Below are 22,602 nucleotides of genomic sequence, written 5' to 3' on the forward strand. Positions count from 1 at the left end.
CTGCAGGCCCTTGCTCTCGCTTTTGTTGGGTGGAGTATACATCCCTGCTTCTGTTTGGAGAAATTAGTGTTGTCTCACCACTTGGCCAAGATGAAGACTATAATTAGAGCAGTGTACTTGCAAATAGGAGCCCCTACCTTTTGCATTGAGAATATCATGCCTAAATAGTTGTGGGTCCAAGGATGATGAGAGACCTGTGGAGCAGACCTGAACCCATTCTGTAACTTTGACCTGAGCCCTTCTGCACCCAGCCTAGATGAACCCAGCTGCAGCTGACTTGCATATCTTGGGGCACCTGGGTGACTCAATTGGTCGAGCGTCTGACTTTGGCTCAGGTCATGATCCCTTGGTTAGTGCGTTTGAGTCCCTCGTTGGGCTTTGCACTGATAGTGAAGAGCCTGCTTAGGATTCTCTGTCTCCCTCTCTCTCTGCCCCACCCCCACTCGAATTCTTTCTGTGAAAAATAAATAAACACTAAAAAATAAAAAAAATAAAAAGATACTGCGTATCTTGCTTGCACCAGAAATAAATTCTCTTTGTCATCTGCCCTTGAAATTTTTGGGTGGTTTGTTATGCAATATTATTATGACAATATCTGACTGATACAGTGTGCCCAGTTCTGGTTCCTTAATCAGTGTTTTCAAAACATCACATTCTGCATAGGTGAGAAGGAGCTGATCTAAAGGAAGACATCTCCATTGTTCTTGATGAAGTCTTTTGGCTCTATGCTAGCTTTGAGGATACCGTTTGACTTTAGCATATATAGGTTTGAAAAGCTTCAATAAACTATGCGTCATGTGTAATTGACCAGTGCCCAAACCTGTTACTTGGTGAAATAGAACAAAATACAATGTTTTTGCAAACCTAAAATAATTTATGAAGTGGAGATACATAGTCTGGGTAGAACTCTTACCCAATATATCACTTAGGCTTAACATATATATATCCCATGCTGTGACTTACCGCTGGGGTATGGTGGGGCATACCAGTGTTCCATAAACCTCTCATGAATCGATACATGACCTTTTCTTAATGGGTGATGGGAGTGGGGGGCAAGTCTCGGCTGATAATATAAGCTATTATAATAATATCTTTCAAACGGATTATTAAGTTAAGTAGTTCACTTATGATAGGTTGGAGAGTAATAGGTTAGAAGTATGATTCAAGAGTTACAGTCTCAAAAGTTAAGCAAAGCCAGGAAAAGAACATAAATCAATAAAGTGGGCCAGGTAATAGGAGTGTGACATCCATGGCAAACTGGAGAACACGTGCCCCATTTGTAAGAGGTAGCCATTGGGCTCCAACTGGTTTTGTCATACAGGCCCTGTATTGCCTTTTGTTTATTCAAAAAAAAATTTTTTTTTGGATACCTACTGTGTACCAGGAACTATTACAGATTCTGTGGATACAATAATAAATAAGACAAACAAAAATCTTCATGGAATTAATATCCTAGTTCATGAAATATACCATAAAAGAAGGTAAATATGTAAACTGATGAGTATTTCAGATTGTTGTAAGTGCTAAGGAGAAAAAAAATAAATGAAAAAGAGCAAGATAACATAAAACCTTCAACCAGCATATGCTATAACCCATTTAGAGAAGGGGTTGCAACTTGTGCAAAACATATACCTAAAAGAAAAAAGAAATTCTGCTCCAGGAGATAACAATATTTAAATATATTAAAAATCCAAAATCATGTCCAAAGACAAAACAAAACAAAATCCAGGAGAATTTCTATTCTGATCATTGGTATAATAGAAGTAGTTCCGGAGAATAAAAAAGAGGTTAACAATGCAGCAATAAGATTAATCTGTAGAGTCTGATTCACATAACAGGTGTTTAGTAGACATACTTATATTTTTAATATCCTTTTCAGAATACTACATTTTCGTGGCAATTGTACATAACAAAACCTAGTTTTGGTTAAAAAAAATTATATGCTAAATAGTAATGATAAAACATTAGTGTCAAATTGCATGATTTTAACAGCTGTAAATTCTTTATTTGAATTCTGTTGAATTTAATGGATATATTAAAGTCATATTTTATGACTATTTAAAAGAATCTGAAGGAAAAAAAGCGCTCAATCCCAGACATTCTAAAATTGCTTATTTTTATGCAATCTGTGCAATTATTCTAAAATATTATTTTGGTTTATGCAAGTTTTACATTATTATAAACAGATGTGAGTATGAATGGAGATAACATAATTCATTTTAGATACACAGGATATAAAAGGACAAATAGACTTTTTTGGGCTTTCCTTCCGCCAAACATTGGGGAAAATTAGTTTTCACTTAGAAGGCTTCGGAACAATAAATAAAAGTCCATTTTCCCCAATGGTGAAGGGGCAGAGGTAGTGCACTTAAAAATCAAAAAGTGAAAAGCAATTTTCTTCTTTGAAATCAGTGATCCAAAATCTTGAGATTCTAAAATGAAATTAGGAGTCCTGTCATCTCTCATCCGCTCTGCCTCAATGGGGATGTCCAGTCATTAGTAGTAGTTAAACTGTGATTGATTTTCCATATTCTTCTATGCATGATTTATGCATATGTAACATTCTCCATTTTTATTTAAAAAATTAGAGGTTATTATAGGCACTGGTCTCTATTTTTTCCCACTTTAACATTTCTCTTTAATGTTTTCATAATATTCTTGTGCAATCGACCAGTAATAGACTTAAAACATAGATTATTTCCTGTAGTGTTATAGTAATATACTTAAAAAAGTTTTTTTAACGTTTATTCACTTTTAAGAGATAGAGAGGGACAGAAGGCAAGCGGGGAAGGGACAGAGAGAGAGGGAGACACAGAATCCGAAGCAGGCTCCAGGCTCTGAGCTGTCAGCACAGAGCCAGACGTGGGGCTTGAACGCACAAACTATGAGGTCATGACCCGAGCGGAAGTCGGAAGCTTAACCAGCTGGACCATTCAGGCACCTCTATAGTAATAGTTTTTGGAATGAATGGGGAACTAGCTTGAAGAAGAGAGACATGCATGGAAAGATGAGGGACCAGTTAAAGGTACACAGTTCAATTAATCAAAATAGTGAGCATTGAGATCTTCAATTATTCTGGTCCTTTGGTGGCATGGAAGTCATTTTGAGAGAGGTCATTACAAAGAAGACTAAAAGCAATTTAAAGTATTAGTAAACTATAAGATTAAAAATAGATTATACTGGGGTGCCTGGATGGCTCAGTCAGTTAAGTATCCGACTTCAGCTCAGGTCATGATGTCACGGTTCGTGGGTTTGAGCCCTGCATCAGGCTCTGTGCTGACTGTTCGAAGCCCGGATCCTGCTTCAGATTCTGTCTCCTCTCTCTCTGCCCCTTCGCGGTTCACACTCTGTCTCTCTTGTATCTCAAAAGTAAATAAATGTTAAAAACAATAGATTATATTAATGGCTGGTCATTTTTCTTTGTAAAACAAAACTATGAGAAATATTTTGTAATTTTATAAGGCATCACAACTACACAAATAAAAGGACCAAAAATGAGTGTGGGCTGTTCTTGACATTTGGTTCATAACAAGCAGATAGGGCAGGAACGTACTGTTTCTGTGATTTGTGACCATCCAAGTGTCCTATTCCTCAACTCTTTTTGTACCCTCTGAATTCACACTGGGAATTAGGGAACAATGCGCATCCATTGATGGAAGCCTCTGTCACTTTGGAAAGTGTGCTAGCACCTTGGTTATACTGAATTTGTAGATCCTGGACATTTTATGAAGAAAACGAAACTTTACTGCCTGGAGAATTAGTGAAATTTTAAAAATCCATTCTTTAGAATCAGGAAGTACCCCCTCTTCTGACTCCATGAAAATGGAGCTAATTTACAGATGTCATAATACCACCCCCAATTTATTTTCAGTACAAATAGTAATAATGTATTGAGAATTCAGTAATAGGGCAGGATCTAAGTAATCTAAGTAATGGGTCAGGAAGCAGCCAGGTCAAAGGGTTTTATCTATTAATTTCTCCATGATAAGGAAACTCTTTAAAATGGGTCCTAGTTTTTAAGAGCCTTAAAAACTGAGAACAGTCTGAGGGTTGATGGGGGGTGGAGGGGTGGGGGGGTGGGGAGGGTGTGTGATGGGTATTGAGGAGGGCATCTGTTGGGAGGAGCACTGGGTGCTGTATGGAAACCAATTTGACAATAAATTTCATATTAAAAAAATAATAAATAACATAAAACAAAATAAAATGGGTCCTAGTAATTAAGATGGAAACCTTAAAACCTTAATTATATTATAAATTGTTGCTAGTAAAAATAAAACCACTTTATACAAATTGAGATAATGTGTATCTATGTTACAAGTTTTCTGGGACATACAGAAGTGTACTGGTTCTTTGAAAGACATGGTTTGGCCTCCTTATCAACCCTTCCTATGATATTCTCTTGTATAAACTAATTTCTAAGGTTTCTTTAAGATGGAATGTGGACTGTAAGTTGTAACTATTCAAAGCTTATGATTCCAATTATAATTTAGGGAAGTATATTAACTCTTGGATCTTGGGACCCAATTGTTCAGTTAGTTCTTCTAAGGGTTGTATATTCGAACTCAGGTGACTTTAAAGAAATTAATAGGATATTGGAAAACCTACGTCACTGCCTCTTCCACCCATAAATTAAATAATGCGTTATACAGGAAAGCCTAAATTTGTGGGATATGTCCCTTCTTTTTTAGAAGTATGAAGAAGCAATGAAAAGGGTCCAATGGCATTATTGGTCTTTTAGTTTATTCTGACTGTGAAACATTACCCCATTAATCATTTGCTTTCAAGTTAAGACCTGCTAACATGTTTAATATCCTAATATGCTATTGCAATTCAAAGTCGATAGACTATTTCCCCTTTGTTAACAACTAGAAGCTTAAATAAACTTCTTTAGATGGATACTGGGATTTTAGCAGATGCTTTCATTTCCTTGGGAAATGGATTAAACCTTGTCCCTTCTGTGAAACCCAGGGAAATTGTGGGTTAAGTAAATAAGAAGGCAACATCGGTGGAGGGGAAAATAGCTGGTATGTATTCTAAAATTTAGAGATTTCATGGTGAAAATAAACATCATAGGGCATGGATTATGAAAGAGGAAAGAGAATATTTGTAAGGTGTTTACGAAAGGGTAAACCAGCATAACTTTTCTAGAAAGTAATTTGATAATATATGTCACGATTATTGTGGAGAACCTCATTACCTATGATTTTTGTCTTCCCAGCACCCTCCATCAATATTGAGAAGAGGTTTCTTTGGCAAACTCTTCCCAAATTCTTACCACTTTTTATCGGGGCGCTTTGAGGACACTTCTTTGGGAATTTATTGGTAGAGCTAACAGGGAATAACCTCTTCTCTTTGGATGATGAACTTTAGGGGAATAGGCTTAGGGCTTTCAGTGGCCATATTTGCTCTTGAAGACCATCAATTTGTGGCAGAAGTCAATGAAAAAAAAATAATCACAGACAAGCAGAGTTGTAAGATGGAAAGAAGAAAGGAGGGAGAAAAGGAGAGGGAAGGAGAGAAATTGAAAAATAAATTTGAAGAAAATGTCACTTACAATAGCATAAAAAAACCATGAAATACTGAGAAATAAATTTAAGGATGTATGTGTAAGACCTTTATACTGAAGCCTACTAAATGGTTGATTTTTGACTAAAATGGTTGATTTTTGACAAAGATGCCAGGGTAATGCAATGAGTGAAATGGTGAGTCTTTTCAACAATTGGTACTACAATATCTGGATATTCATATGGACAGATTAAATAAATCCCAACTTTTCATCTCAAATGATACACAAAAAAACTAACCTCAAATTTGTTATAGATATAATTATAAATGCAGAAACTGTCATTGTCTAGAATAAATCATAGATGGCACACTTTTGCAGCTCGAACATCAGAGTATGCAAAGATTTCTTTTTTTTTTTTAACATTTATTTATTTTGTGAGAAGAGAGAGACAGAGCATGAGCAGGGGCGGAGAGAGAAAGAGGGAGACACAGAATCTGAAACAGGCTCCAGGCTCTGAGCTATCAGCACAGAGCCCGACACGGGGCTTGAAGTCACGGACCGTGAGATCATGACCTGAGCCGAAGTTGGACGCTTAACCGACTGAACCACCCAGGCAAAGATTTCTTAAGACTCCAAAAGCATGAATTATAAGTACAATGAATAAATCACACTTATCACAATTAAAACTGTCTTCTCTTTGGAAGACACCATTAAGAAAATAAAAAGGCAACTCATATATGGAAAAAAAATTAAATATTAAATATTCACCGAACTTACATATTCTCAAAGAAAAGTTCTTAAGTACTTTCAAAGAAAGTTCTTTGAGAACACACACAACACATATAAACATAGACACACATACACACACACACTCTAGATGCAACCATAACTCTAGACCATGCTCTAGAGTATCCAGTCATAAGTGCCAGTAGAGTCTCATTTTAAGATTAGCAATTTTGTATTTCTGTTGTGTGCAGACGCAGAGTACTGATTGGCACAATCTTTTAAAATACTCATATGCTCTAACCCAACTCTGAGCTACTGGAAATTTATAGAAAATAAGAAGAAACTGTTCAGTTAAATATTTATATATGAGTGTGCATTTAAGCCTGTTTTAAATACCGAACACTTTAAAGTTATTAAACAGTCATCAATAGAAAAACAGGAAACTAGAAATACAATGTTATTTATCCAATAAAATGGAAAATTACAAGGAAGCATATAAAAATGCTGCCAGTGGGTAGCTGTAGTTGATTTTTTTTTTTCTTAAAAAAATTTTTGGGCATATTCTAACAGTGAACTTGTCACTTTTGTAATGAAAATTGAAATGTAAAGCTGAGAAACAACTCAAGATTTAAAGAAAGTTGCAAAAGATAAAATAGCAAAAGATCCTGAAGTTACTGCCAACAAACTAGATCAAGAGCATGTAGGTATTAGGTCATTTCCTGCTGAAAATTATCCTATGACTCCCAGGAGCTCTCATTTTATATCCATCCTAAGATGGAAGATGCAAACTTTTATGGAAGACAAGGCCTTTTATCATGTGGCTCTTTATCCGGGTCTCCAGCCCTAAGTCTAGCCATTTGCCAGAATGTATTCTATTCGTAGTCAAGGCTGGCAACGTTAAAGGAAGAGTAAGGGCTGGAATTTTGCATTATCTTTGAAGAAAACTGACATTTACCAGTTGAAAGTAATGAGTCAAGTCTTGCACTCAGGTCCAGGTTGTGGTAGGAGTAGTAAAGGGGTGCTTCTGTGGCTCAGTCAGTTAAGCATCTGACTCTTGATTTGGGCTCAGTTCATGATCTCACGGTTCATGGGATCAAGCCCTGCGTCAGGCTCTGCACTGACAGTGCAGAGCCTGCTTGGGATTCTCTTTCTCCCCCTCTCTCTGCCCCTTCCTCCCCACCTCTCTCTCACTTTCTCTATCTCTTTCTCTCAAAATAAATAAACATGAAAAAAGGAGAAGTAGTACAGAAATTCTTGAATGGCAGGACCTGTCTACTTTATTCACATCTGTCTCAGAAATTAAAGCTAAGAAGGGCTTTCTATATTACCCTGTCTGCTGGATATATTTTATGTTTCCCTCTAGATTCCCTTTCTACTCTTTTCCAATCATCTTTGAACCCCGAAAGCCCTATGTGTATGGTCTGTATCAGTGGGTTCCCGTACTAGTTTCCTGTGGTTGCCCTTAAAAATGTATCACAAACTAGGTGACATAAAACAGAAAAGATTGACTATATCACAGTTCTGGTGGCTGGAAACCCAAAATAATGGTGTTGGAAGAGCCCTGCTTCCTCTGAAACTTGCTTCTTCTAGATTCTAGTGGTTTGTCATCTTTGGTGCTCCTTGGATTGCAGATGCATAGCTCCAGTCTCTGTCCTTGTTATCACATGGCATTCTCCTTCTGTGTCTCTGTATCTTCACATGTTCTTACCAAGACACCATATTGGAATTAGGTGCCAACTGTATTCCAGCATGACCTCATCTTAACTAATTACGTCTGCCTATTTCTGTCTCCAAATAATATTACATTCTGAAGTATTGGGGACTAATATCTCAACATCTCTTTGGGTGGACACAATTCTAAAGGTCATAACATTTACAGAACTTGTGGACTCCAGATCTCTTGAAAAATTCTCTTTGGCAAACAGAATTTACGGAATTATCTTACTCAAACAGTAAGAATTTAAGAACTTCAGAATTGGATTTAAAGTTTAATTCCATTCGTTTTGGACAAAATCACAAAAATCAGATGTCCATGAGCAGAAAAATATTGTATTTCAGTTTAGTCCTCTTTGCACAGTTTGAAATTTACTCAAAAATCTTGGATGTTCAAAGCTTTAAATCATGCACATGAGTCAATCCTAGATTCTTAAAATCAAAAGCATGACTATTGCTTTTAAGTGAAGGGAGTCAATACAGTGTACCTTTTTCCTGGCTGTTCTGTTGCTTTGTCCCTTCATCATATTCTAACACCTCTCCTTTCAAAAAGTGCACGTGAATACACATATTCTAGATCTGAAACCTCAGTCACTTCACTCCATTAGCTGTGACCTTTCTGTATTTCAGATGCAGCTTCCCTTGATGGCTGTGACTGTATTTTTCTTGCTTCATTCTCTACCTTCTGAATGTTAATGTAGTTTTGAATCTTCTTCTCTTGGTATTGATGCTCCATCATCCCTAATGTTTTGCGATTGTTACACTCAAGCACCCAGAATGTACATAGACTGGCTAAGATAGTTTTTGAAAGCATGACCATTGAATCAGTCCATCAGTCAAAATAAGTTTGAGTCCTGCGACCTTGGGAAGTACCTAACTTCTCAAAGGCCTATTTTACTTCATCTGGATTACAGAGAAATAATACCACTGACAGTGTCTCTATGAGGATTAATGAAATAGTGCATGTAAAGTCCTCAGCACGGTGCTTAGTGCATGGAGGAGTTCAATGAATGGAAGCTGTTTATATAAAATCATATTGAATGAGCTTTCTTCACTTTCAGCAATTTCTACTTTTAATAGAACCGTCAAATAAAGATGAAAGAACCATATGAGGAAAGAGTGGGAATGGGTAAGTACTTATACCAGGAACTTTAGACTGAAAATAGGTACTAGGGCTCAGAATAAAATGTGCCTCTGAGATTCCTAGGGGCCAAAGCAAAGTGGAAAATAATGCATTGTTAAGACTCATCATCTGATAAATAAGCTGTGATGAGGGAAAAAAATCTTAAGCGGAATTTAAGTAGCTACTTATATTTAAGTTGTTCAATAGCATAATGGACAGCGACTTCAATAAAAGCTTTTTAAAAGATGTAGAAACATTCTTAGTAAGTCCCTCTGTAAAATGAAATAAGAGCATTTTTAGGAAATGCAGAGGAGTTTGTCATGGAGGATGGCTTAGAGGAATCTGGAAGATCATTTTATGTGGGCCTTATTTACTGTTAAATAAAATTACTTAAAAGTTATTTCTAAATAAGATGATACGTGACACATAAAGATGTACCACTGGGTTCAAAACAAGTAGGCATTCACTCACTCTGCAGTTTTACGCTGTGTCCCATAACTGGATTTTATGATTTGTGCATGCATTGCATTAATCCTGCTCAGGGTTATTTGAGATTCTCAGATTTGTGACTGGATAGTTTTTTTCAAATTGGAAAATATTTAGTTATTATTTCTTCAAAGACTTTTTCTGTCTCTCAACTCTCTCCTCTCCTTTGTAATTCCAGTTACACTTCTGTAAGACTGCTTGATTTGTCCTGTTGGTCAATAAGGCTTGGTTTTAGTGTTCAGTGTTTTTTCTCTGTGCTTGGCTTTCTATAGCTTCTATTGCTACATTTTCAAGTTCATTACGCTTTTTCTCTTCAGTGCCTAATCTACTGCTAATTACATCAATGAACTCTTCATTGTAGGTTTTGTATTTTTCACCTCTAGATATCTCATTTGGTTTTATTTCTCTGCAATTTATTTCTTTCCTAATTGCATTTATGTTTTCCTTTAATCTTTGAGTATATGAAACAGCTTTATTTTAATTGTTTCAACTCCCTTGACTGTAAAATCCATTATATGTGTCATTTATGATTGTTTTAATCAACTGATTTTTCCTTCTGGTTATGGATCACCTGCTTCTTCACATGCCTAGTAATTTTTATTTTATGCTGGACATTGTAAATTTAGTGTTATCGAGGTCTGAGTATTTTTATATCCCTCTAGGTGTGTTAGATTTGTTCTAGTGGCAGTTAAATTAATTGTGATCAGCGTAATTCTTCTAAGTTTTGGTTTTAAGTTCCTTTTTGCTAAACCTATAGTAATATTTACTCTAGGGTTAGATTTGCCCTTCTTCTAAGATGTGACCCTCCTGGAATCTTTCCTGAATGTCCATGTGTTCACAGAGGTTTTGCCACTTTGCCTGGTGGAAATTCAAATAATTCTCAGCCTATATGTAATTTCTAGAAAATGTTTGGCTCTATTAATTGTTCTCTTCCAGAAAGTTTGTGATGCCTAACCTCATGGAGTTTCCCCCCTACCCATATAAATGGTATGCCTCAATGGACTCCTATACATATTTCTCAAATATTTCTCTGCATAACTCCCTCATTTTGGGCCCTCTGCCCTACAAATTCTATCCTTTTTGGCTTTCCCATCTTCAATCTGCAGTTCCTCAACTCACTGACATTACCTGGCTCCATATGGGTTTCCCTTTCTATACTGCAGTCCAGAAACTATCCACAAACAGAAGGTCTGGATAATGGCAGGGTTGACTTTGTTTCCTTTCTCCAGGGGATCAAAGTCATGAAATTCCTCTCATCAAATATCTAAAATAGTGATTTCCTATATTTTTGTGCAGTTTTTTTAGTTGTGAATGTTAGGTGGAAGGATGATTCAGATCCTCATATATCCTAATGTCTGGGAGCAGTGAATTTGCTATGAATTATTATTACTTTTAAAATTCTGTAATTATCTTGTGGCTAGCACAATCATTTTGCATTTTACCTCTGTACATAAAACATTACTTTGAAAGTGATTAAAAATATAAATATTTAAAATATAGCATAGATTTTCAACAAGGTCTTGGTATTTCATCATTAAAAAAATGTACATTGCCTTAGGAAAAAAATGGCAGTGGTTCGAGACTCTCTTGCCATCCCTTGACCTCTTAAAGGCCTTGGTATTGCCAGGGGCATATGAATTGTCTCTTTGGTTAAGTTTATTTTGTAATTTTTCATAGTGCAGGACTTCATCATCTTTACATTCTTAGGAATGTGCATTTGTTTAATGTTCTAAGAGTGGATTTATTCTTCTGGGACCTACTCACAGTAATACGCTCATCAGGCGAATGTCTAAGAACTGAATTTCAGTTTGTTAATTTACAGACCAATCATAAGGATCAAAGTGCCTGAGTATACGTGACCTGTGCATTCTCTCCCTGTAGGAGACACAATCTGAAGTCTCATTTATGAGCATGGAATTTAAGCAAAGTGAATTAGGTGAATCAAATAGTAGCTAGCCATACATTGTGTCCCTCATTACAAATATTTACTGACCACCTATAATATGCCATTTACTTTGCTCAGTGCAGTAAACAAGGGAAATGTCGTCTCATGCTGTCAGAATTCTTGGGCAAACATTAGACAAGGAGCAACAGCAGTATATAAATCTTATGATAGGGAATGTAGAAAGAGTTGTGGGAACTCTTGGGATCTGTGTATCAAGGAAGAAAATAAAGTAAACTAGTCAGATTCAGATAAAAGTCTCTGGGAACATCATATTTAAGTTGAGATATAAAGGATTAATAAGAATTATCTGGATGAAGAAGGTAGGAAAACTGACCTAGTTAAGTATTCCCGAAGCGTGACATTTTTCTCACTGATACTAGGCAATATCAGGATAGGGTATAGGTTTTATAGTAGAAGTGAAGGAAGAAAGAGTGAATAGAGAAATCAGGCATCTCTTTTGACTTTGGAACTTAAATGAACACCACCCCACCTCCCCTCAGACCTGCTTCATGGCATCTCGCCTCAACACTCTGCACACACACATTAATACATAGTTCATAAATGAAACTTCCCACCCATCTTGTCACTTTTAGGGTGAGATTGAACCATCAAGAGGGAATGTAGTTAGAAAGAGTAGTCCCTGGATCCCTGTATATAGAAGGGTCCCTAACTGCATCTATTTGTTCAGAGGGCTTGGAAAGAATCGGGAAGAATTGTAGCCTTCAAATATGATTCAGCTGAAGGCAATAGTTAGGAGCATAGCTCTGGAGTTGAAATAATCGCCATGTGTTCATGGCCTTAGGTCAGTTTTGGAAAGTATCCTTGGGTTTATAGTGGGGATAATTATAGTACCTATATCTTGTAGTTATTGTGAAATTTAAATGAGGTGTGTTTAAACACAATGCCTTATTTCTAATGAGTGTCTAATGAGTAAATGATAGCATTATTATTTTATTCTGCATCAGAGGCATTACCCCCTGAGACCTGATAAAAATGCATTAAACTTATTCGTTCATTAACCAGTACACAAATAACAAAAGCTTTTTCCTTCCTCTGCACAGCCTGACTTTAAACTCATCTAAAGAGCTCCATAAAGATATTGGCACATAATGTGGAGACACTGGAAAGACATGATCAAGGTGTTTCATTAGTATTTTTCTCAAGTGGAATAACAGCATTAAGTGGATAAGGGACATTTTCCATAGTATCCTTTGGACCTTTCAAAATGAGTAGGCATTTTTAGAAGAAAAAGAGAATGTGAGATTTGTCTTTTGAACCAAAAGTTTATTGAACAAAAAGGGCTCTTACATTTATTTGTTTTTGGTATATTTGATTTCAGTTAAGTAGCCTTAAACAGAATGTCCCTTTACCAAGTATGTGTAAACTTTTCTGTTCTTTTCATCGAGGAACTTATTTTTAGCTGTGCATTTTTATAAATCGATTACATCTTTTATTATATTCAACTGTTTACATATAATGTCAAAATTTTAATTTATAAAGTTAAATGATATTCTGTTTAAATGGTAGTTGTTTTTTATGTAAACATTTTATGGCAACTATAACTACTTTGCTGTTTTACTTATCATGGAATTATATAGTTTCTTTTAAAATATATTTATTTTGGGGCGTCTGGGTGGCTCAGTTGGTTGAGCATCCGACTTCCGCTCAGGTCATGATCTCATAGCTCGTGAGATCAAGCCCCACGTCAGGCTCTGTGCTGACAGCTCGGAGCCTGGAGCCTGCTTCAGATTCTGTGCCTCCCTCTCTGCCCCAACCCACTCGCGTTCTGTCTCCGTCACTCTAAAAAATAAATAAACATTAAAAAATTATAATTTAATATATATTTATTTAATTTTTGAAACATGAATCCATTTTAAAGCAAATTAGTAAATATCCGTCCAGATGTTACATGAGTATGTTAAAAAAATCTTTAAGATGGAAGTTTGGGAACACTGATCTTATGCATCCAACCTCGTAAGAGGCATGATCTGGCAGTGGGATAAGATATCGGAGGCTTTTGGCGGACAAGCCTTCACATATGGCCATGCTTGGGTGAACACTGTCAACATTCGCCTCTCAGTTTTTCTTATCCAAGCTCTCATGAATGACCCATTGTAGCTTCCTTCTGAGAAATGTTGTGTCAGTAAATTAATTTGGGTCACCACCAAAATTGCTGGCTTGTGTGGGGTGGGGGGGGACATAGAGAAAAGAGTGTCAATTATAAACCAATTTATAAATTTTCTCCGATCAATTATATAATGATCTCATACTTAATTACCCCATATTTCTCAGATACTGAAGGAAGCTTCATTTTTATGAAGGACAATTGAAAACAGGACTGATGGGTGCATCTTAGTATCGTGGAGGTGTTTCTATCATGTTCTAAAATAATGTGGTCTCACTTTTTAGGATGGTGGACTCTGATCTCTAATACAGACTTTTTTTTTTAAATAGTATTTTCATGGCAGCTGCATGGCACCCGATTTAAGATAAAGACCCTCACCAGGTGAGAGCTAAGTTGTTTTTTAAGGGAAAAATTATGTTAAGTAAAAATGGGAATCTGATATGAGTACTAATCCATTCAAGGGATTAATTCACCTTCTGAAAAGTGGACTTGGGAAGTTCAGCATTGGTTCTAATTTCTGAGCATTCTTTTTCAAACCATTAAGTTCTTAGTATCCCTCTCCCCTGCATTTGTTTGTTTGTTTGTTTGTTTGTTTTAAAGCTGATACCAAAAAAGCTGTTGATTTTGGCAATTCCTTTAGAGAAGTACCTTCATAAAGTGTCCACTTTATTTGTAATTATTTGCTTCAGAAATATTTTCTTTTCATTTCCAAAATACTTAAGCTATTATTATAAAACATTTAGTATCAATAGATTTATAAATTCTCAATATATGAGAATTAGTTTTTCTGAAGCACACACTCAAAAGGCCCACTATTAATAATTAACAATAGAAACAATTAAAACATAGAACTCTCCACTGAACCAGAAAAAAGTTTCAGTATCCTATATATTACCAAGGTCAAATATAAAGGGAATTTAGAAAAATACTATTGTCCTAGGAAATCTCAATATCCCTTTATCAATCTGTCAAAAGTTAAAAAAACAAATGTTTATACAGAAATAAAATAAAGATTGGGAGAATAAAACTTAGAAGGTGGAATTATTTATTTGGAATACTACATCCACTATTTATAAAATTTAAAAGTTAATTACCTATCACATGCTAGGTCATAAGAAAATAGCAATAAATTCCAAAAAGCAGAAAACATACAGGCTGCATTTTACCACACTAACATAAAATTAGAAATCAGTGGCAATAGTTTAAAAAAGAAATGCCCAGCCAATTGAAAGTTCAAATACAATGCTCCAAATTATTACTAGGACAAAGAAGAAATCAAAACAAAATTATACTCTATTTAGAAGACAAAAGACAGTCACAGTAAATATCCAACCTGAAAGCATGAGTTAAATATAAATTTAGGAAAATTACTATTCTCAAGTGGTAACTATTCAAGTCAAGAAAATTGAAAAAGAAAATGATCCTAAGGAAGAGAGAAGGGAGGAAGACAGATTGAAGCATAACTAAGAATTGAACAAGAATAAAAAGATAAATGAATCCAAGAGTTTATTTTTCCTCCGGGGAAGGAAAGACACTGAGAATACAGATAAAGTTCTGAGAAATATAATAATATAAACCCCAGAGTTTTATAAATAAATTAGAAATTCTAGACTATTTTTAAATTTGGAATACTTAGACAAGCAGGATAGACTAACAACTTTCAGAAAAGCAGTTAAAGTTTCAATTACCAGCTGATTTCACAGATGAGTCCTTTCACATTTCCAAGGTACAGCTAATTCCAGCACTTTATAAAATATTTCAAAGCAGAGCAAGTAAATAAGGCCACATAAATAAGAGCACCTTCCAAGATAATTTTATAAAGAATATTTAGTCCTGAACGCAAAATGATAAACAAAACAGGAAAAATACAGAGAAGTCACATATCAATACAGGATCTGTTTCAGGCCTGAGTTTTGTTTCATTCACTTGTTGACCAGAGGCTGCCTATCATAGTCTAAGTCCTGAGCTATTTTAATTATTGAAACGTTCTCTAATACATGTGTGGCTGCTCTTTAGTCCTACCCAAGTGTTTGCAAAAGGCTGACTGGAATTTCACAGCTTGGAGTGCTTTCTCTGTGTATATACATGAGTGACTTTGCAGGACTAATTTTTAATACATTAAAATTTCTTCCCTAAAATTAGATCACAGGTCATTTATCAAAGCTTGGAAGCTGTTTACATCTTAAGGATCCAGTTATTTATCATTGTTCTAGTCTAGGGTTTCCAAAGTCAACATGACCAGGGGCGAGGCAGGTATGTAAATAATGAAAAGAGCCAGGTAGGAAACAAGGCAAACTGGAGTATATTACACATGGGTAAACAGGGTTGTGGCTAATCAGTTCCAGCTAATTGGTGCCATTTGGGACTCAGATTAAGTACCGTCACATATTTGCTTTTCTAGAGAAGCCAGAAGTCTGGAATTACTATGAAATTTTTCTGACTTTTAAGTGTTTGTAATTAAATCAAATATTTAACAAGAATTGCACTGCAAGGATTACATTGCACTAGACCTACAGATGTTAACCCCATGTGACCCGTAAGCCACCAGTTTGCAAATTTTGGCCTGGTCCATTCCCTTCATCTTACATCTGAGAAAACGGGGACCCCAGTACGTTAACTGACCCATCTGAGGAGGTCTCAGAGACAGGGGCAGGGATGTGTCTTGAATCACAGGTGCCAAGACTGTTTACACTGAAAACCTATGAGAAGGCACAGCAGAGTAATGTGCTAGTCCTGAATCATAGTGGTTGAAACTGTGATGAGTCGAACACTTTACAAAAAAAAAAAAAAAAAAAAAAAAGAAGGTATAATAATCCCCATCACAAGCCAAGGGTTGTGATTTAGTTTGGTCAATTTGACTGAAGTATAATTTACAGACAAAGTACTGTACCTATTCTAAATACAGGGTGGAGTTTTGGCAAATGAAAACACCAGTATGATCAAGGTGCAGAAGATTCCCATCTCCCCAGAAAGCTTCCTCCTGCCCCTTTACAGTCACCATGACCCCCACCAATAAGCCCCAGGAAACCAGTAATCTGCTTTCTGTCACTATAGATTAAATTTGCCTTTTCTCAAATTTCATAGAAGTAGAGTCATACAGTGTGTACCCTTTTGTATCTGTTTTATTTCATTCAGCAGAATGTTTCTGAGATTCATCCATATTACTGAACTCATGTGTTTGTAATGCTGAGGCATAGTCCATTATACGAATTCACCACCGTTGGTTTATCTCATCTCCTGTGATGAAAATTTAGATATTTTCTGTATGAAGGAAGCTACTATGAACGTTCATGTGCAGGTCTTTCTGAGGACATAGGTCTTCATTTCTCTTGGGTAGATACCTAGGGGCGAACTTGCTGCGTCGTATGGTAAGAGCATGTTTCACTTCATAAAAAAAGTGCTCAGCGAATTTAGAATTGTGAGTTTAGACAGAATCTGTAGCGTTGCCGGAATGCAGAAACCCTCTTATCCTTACTGTAAGTAAATTCTTCCATGTTTTCCTCTAAATTCTCATCGACAAGCATAAATGAATATTTCCTGAGTCACTGAGTTAGAATTTTCTTTCCCCAAGACTTTGGAGAGGAACAGAACAGGAAAAGAGATCAGAGATCACTCCAGTACAGAGACAGCTAGCAAGCAACATCTGTGCAACCTCTCTGAACAGCCCTTCATAGGCGTGTGCCTTTCTGACTCCTGCCCCTACGATCCAGGTCAAATTGTATCCCCCCTCCTTGTTTTACCTCCAAATAATCTTCTCACACCCCTGCCTACCTATTGCCAAAGCAAGTCCAGCCAGACGCCTGAGTTTTGCCTGAGAAAGGCTGTCTTAAGATGAATAAGATCCCGAGGACTGCCAAATCTAAGATTTACCCCAGTGATCAGCGAAACATGAAAGGTATGCATGAGGTTTCATGCAGATGTGAATGCTGGTCCCAGAGGTAGAATAACAAGTGTGCTAAGCCCAGCTAGTTCATTAAAACTTTCTTGACTCAACAATTTCTCTGAAGATTACTCTAAAGAAAATATGTGTTTATATAGTACTTATCACCTCTTTTTTCTTCTTAAAAATGAGATGCTAAGACCTTTAATCCAAAGGGAAGTCTTAAAAGCTTCAGGATGAGATCACAGAATTGTTTCTCTCCAGGAGTATTTTAGGATGATTGCCATCACCCAGGAGATGCTCCAGAAAAATCCTCCGTGAAACAGTAAACTCCAGATAATACAATAGTGTCATCTAATTGGGAAAAAGTCAATACTTGTGTAAAGTCTGAGTTACAAAGATACTTTAAAAAAAGAAGTGCAGGGTCTTATTTTTGGTTTATGGGAGCTTTTTGATAGTGTCAGAGGGGGGAATAAGCAAGGCATAGACCTATGTGGCACATATACTCTGCCGTTCTCGATGGAGTGTGCCAATGGCAAGCATTGCTAATTGGTCATAGTTTTTAAAGGACAGTGTTTTTTTCAGAGTTATTCAGTAGTGAAGTGTACAGTGAGGTCTAGAATTTGCTTTTGATACCAAAATTAATTGGCCTTTCAGAAAAAAAAGAGATTATAATAAATATTCTAAATACAGTGGAAAAATGGCTGTGTGTGTGTGTGTGTGTGTGTGTGTGTATGTGTGTGTGTGTTGTGTGTGCTTGCACGCACATGCAATGTGTTTGGAGAGAACAGATTTTTTTTTAGTCTCAGGGAGTTTGATTAGGCAGTTCAGATTATAACATTTGGTGTTTCCGATTGCAGATAAATTATGATTGATAAAATGAAACAAGGTTTAGACTCACCATATTCAATAAAATAAACTTAACTCTTTTGAAATATAGAGTAAATATCTGACAGAAATGAGCACTGATATATAATTTTTTCATGACATTGTTCATCAACTTGGAGTTAGAAGATATGCTTGAAAAGTATTTTCGGCAGATAATTAATGTTAAACTGACTGACAAACTCAGGAGCCTGTAAATTGAGGATGCACTAGGGAATGTTATAAAAATTACTAGATATTGCTAGTGATTTAACTTTAAAATCCAAATATCTCATTACTCCTTCTCTAAACTCTAGGTTAGTTCCAGTAAAGATTTTCACCAGGTTTATAAAATGAGTTATATAAAAAGGGAGAAGAAAATCTATTGCCACGTGAAACTACTTTTCTGTGAGAACAAAGATTCTCAATGTTTTGTCTTCTAAAGCACACTGCAGAAATAAGCTGCCTTTTCTGGGTGAAAGAAGTCTGCAGCTGTCATTTCTCACTTCCAAACAAAAATTCCCCTGGTTGTCAGAGACATCACCTCATGGTTCTTGCTGATCTTATAATTATAAAAATGTTAGAAATTTTAACTTACAGAGAAGCTGATATTAACAAATTATTATCTGCTGTGTATATTGTGTGTCCAAATAGTTTGTGATGATTGCCCTGGAACCGTATAGCTTGGGTTTAAACCCCGGCCTTGCCATTCATTAGTTTTGTGATCTTAGGCAAGTTACTTACCCAGCCTCTTATGCCTCAGTCTCCCCACCCATAAATCAGGGATAATAATAATACTTACCTCATAGGGTTAATGCAAGGGTTAAAGAAGTTTGTGTTTGTGAAGTACTTAGAGTAGTGTCGTGTGTGTGTGTGTGTGTGTGTGTGTGTGTGTGTGTGTGTAATAAGTGCTATATAAGGACCTGGTAAATAAAAATAAATTACATATGAAATAAGGACTTTTTTGCTAAGAGATGCTAAAATCCATATCGTATCCTATGAGTGTTTAATTAGACAATAATTACCTAAAAGCAGATTATTTATAATTGATGCACTTTGTTACCTAATCAGTTTTGATTAATATTTTCAGGCAAAGTATGGAGATAAAATTACCCATGATTTTATTCTCCCACAATTAATTGTGAAAAATATTCTGATGAAGAACATTTCAAACTTTATGAAAATGGATATACGTACTTGCACTTGCTCTTTTTAAGAAAAACAGGATAATCATACTTATTTAAGGTAGTATGATACAGGCTGTATGTGGACAGGATTTTTGCCAGTTTTACTACTGCTGAATTTCAGTGTCTAGAATAGTGTTTGGTATAGAGTAGGTGTTCAATAAATATATATTTAATGGAATAAAGTTTTTTATTGTAATAAAATTTTTACTTCATGTATTTGAAGATATTTTAGTGGTGCTAAATATTCTTCTTCCAATATTACATGTCATTCTTAATAAGTGGTTAATATCTTATCTGATTAATATAAATATTTCTTCATCTTCTCCCCCATTGTTGGACATTATCATTACTTCTCCTATCTTGCTATTTCAAACAAATACCGTGACAAGTATTCATAGCAAAATTTGTATTCACCTGATTATTTTCTTAGCGTAGCACCTAGACGTGGCTGACCAATGAATTATATAGAATTTTAAGGCTCATGATTCATTCAACATTTATATAGTAAATATTTACCAAATATCTAACCCATTCCCTTTACTGGACACCTACATGGGAATACCATGGTGAGTCAAGCAGATATAGTACCATTGCATGGATCTTAGAGTCTAATGCTGAGTTTGGTAAACTATAGACCATGGGTCAAACGTAACCTAAACTTTTTTTTTTAATTAATGAAGTTTTATTGGAACACAGCCCCACTTAAAAATTTATGTACTGTCTGTCCTGTCACATTACAACGTTGGAGTTGGATAGTTGCTACAGAGACTGTAGGCCCTACCCAGCTGAAAATACTTAAGTTTTTTTTTAATGTTTATTTATTTTTGAGACAGAGGGAGACAGAGCGTGAGTGGGGGAGGGGGGGCAGAGAGAGACAGAGACACAGGATCTGAAACAGGCTCCAGGCTCTGAGCTGTCAGCACAGGGCCCGAATCGGGGCTCGAACCCACCGACAGTGAGATCATGACCTGAGCCGTAGTGGGACGCTTAACCGACTGAGCCACCTAGGCGCCCCTACAGCTGAAAATATTTACTAGCTGGCCCATTACAGAAAACAGTTTGCCAACCACTGATCTAGTCAGTTTTAATTTTGGCAAGTTACCCTCCAGAAGGTTTACATTCTCAACTGTAACCCAGGAAAAATCCTCACATTAACAAGGCAAACATGTCTTGGTCTTCACCGGATTTATTTATTTTTTCTTAAGGAACTCCATACAACACAGGCCATTTTTAGCATGCCATGCATGGATAATCACAAAATCTGAAATTAGTGGGATCAGAATTATTGAGATTTACTTTAAATGAGAAATATTGGTTGAGCCTGTGTGATTGACTGAGCCCTCAGCAGTTTTACTGAGCTTTCCTTATATGCGCATAAGGACCAAGAAGCCTTGAATAAGTGAAGTCACTCATAGACTTCGCTGCCTAGAAATAAGACTTTAAAAAATGCTGGGACTGTTGAAAGCAATGGTACATCATTTTACATATGAAGTCCATTTTGTTTATTCTGAAACTAACCAACATTACCTTAATGACTTATGTAAACGGAAATATCAGTTATTTGATTTTTCCCCCTGCACTGGCCTCACACAGACACACTAATGATTATTTGTCAAAGTCACACTGTTTGCTTACAAGGTATGAAGGCTTTTTAGACACTATAATGACGGCTCTTGATTCACTTGATAATATTTAGAATAAGCCATAAAAGCCGATCTCTGAACGAACAGACCGCTTTTATTGGCTTTTAGTGCTATTACTGCTGTCATAAGTGGAAAATTGGCCTAATGCAAGCAATACTGCTGTGTCATACTGAAAAACTGCTGCTTGGCTTTATAGTTTATTTCTTCTGATGAAAGTATGGCCAGGTATGGGGATGGTTTTATCACCTCCTGTGCTGCAGGGTCTGCTGCCACCGTGGTCTATGCTTCATCTGAGGAACCAGGATGGATGCACTTGAAGATGTGTAGGAGCTTGGGTATGGTCACAGACCTGTGTTCATTTGTTATGTAAATTCCTGTTGAGTTCCACTATGTGCCACGTATAGGGGATGAAAGGATAAGACAGATCTGATTAAGATGGAACCCATTTTTTAAAAAATTTTTAACGTTTATTTATTTTGGGGACAGAGAGAGACAGAGCATGAACGGGGGAGGGGCAGAGAGAGAGGGAGACACAGAATCGGAAACAGGCTCCAGGCTCTGAGCCATCAGCCCAGAGCCCGACGCGGGGCTCGAACTCACGGACCGCGAGATCGTGACCTGAGCTGAAGTCGGACACTCAACCGACTGAGCCACCCAGGCGCCCCAAGATGGAACCCATTTTTAATAAGAAGTTGATGATTGATAGCCTGCTGGCCAAATTTTGTTGGCTTCCCCATGTTTTAAATTAAAATTTATTGAGATATTACTTATGTGTAATAAGTTTCACAAATCTTAAGCATACAGATTGATTTAATTTTTTGTGTATGCCCATGTAACCACTACCCATCAAAGTGTAGAATATGTTCAGCACCTTAGACAGCTCCTGTCACCCCACTCCCAGTCAACACCTTTGCCCTAAGAGTAACCACAGTACTATTCTGACTTCTATCACTATAGATTACTTTTGCCTTTTCTTCATATGAATGGGACCATATAATGTAAATTCTTTTCTATTTAACTTCATTTGTTGAATATCATATCTGTAAGATTCATCCATGTTGTTACAAGTACCAGTAGTTCATTCTTTTTATTGCTATGTAGTATTTTCATTGCAGGACTATACCACCATTTCTTTACCCATTTTATTGTTGGGGGACATTGAGGGTGTTCCCAGTGATTGACCATTTTGAATAAAGCTGCTCTGAACACTCTCGCATATGTTTTTGTGCAAGGGACACTCGTTCCTGTTGGGTGTAAACCTAGGAATCAGAATTTCCGGATTGTAGAATGGGAATTTTCTTTTTTGTTGTTTAGCTTTTTGTAGATACTGCTTAGCAGTTTTCCAAGACGTGCATCCATCAGTAGCATATGAGAATTCGAGTGCTGTGTGTTGTTGCCAGTGCT

This window comes from Panthera pardus, unplaced genomic scaffold (genome assembly GCF_024362965.1).
Source record: "Panthera pardus isolate Hobbes unplaced genomic scaffold, ASM2436296v1 HiC_scaffold_8, whole genome shotgun sequence".
Lineage (NCBI taxonomy): Eukaryota > Metazoa > Chordata > Mammalia > Carnivora > Felidae > Panthera > Panthera pardus.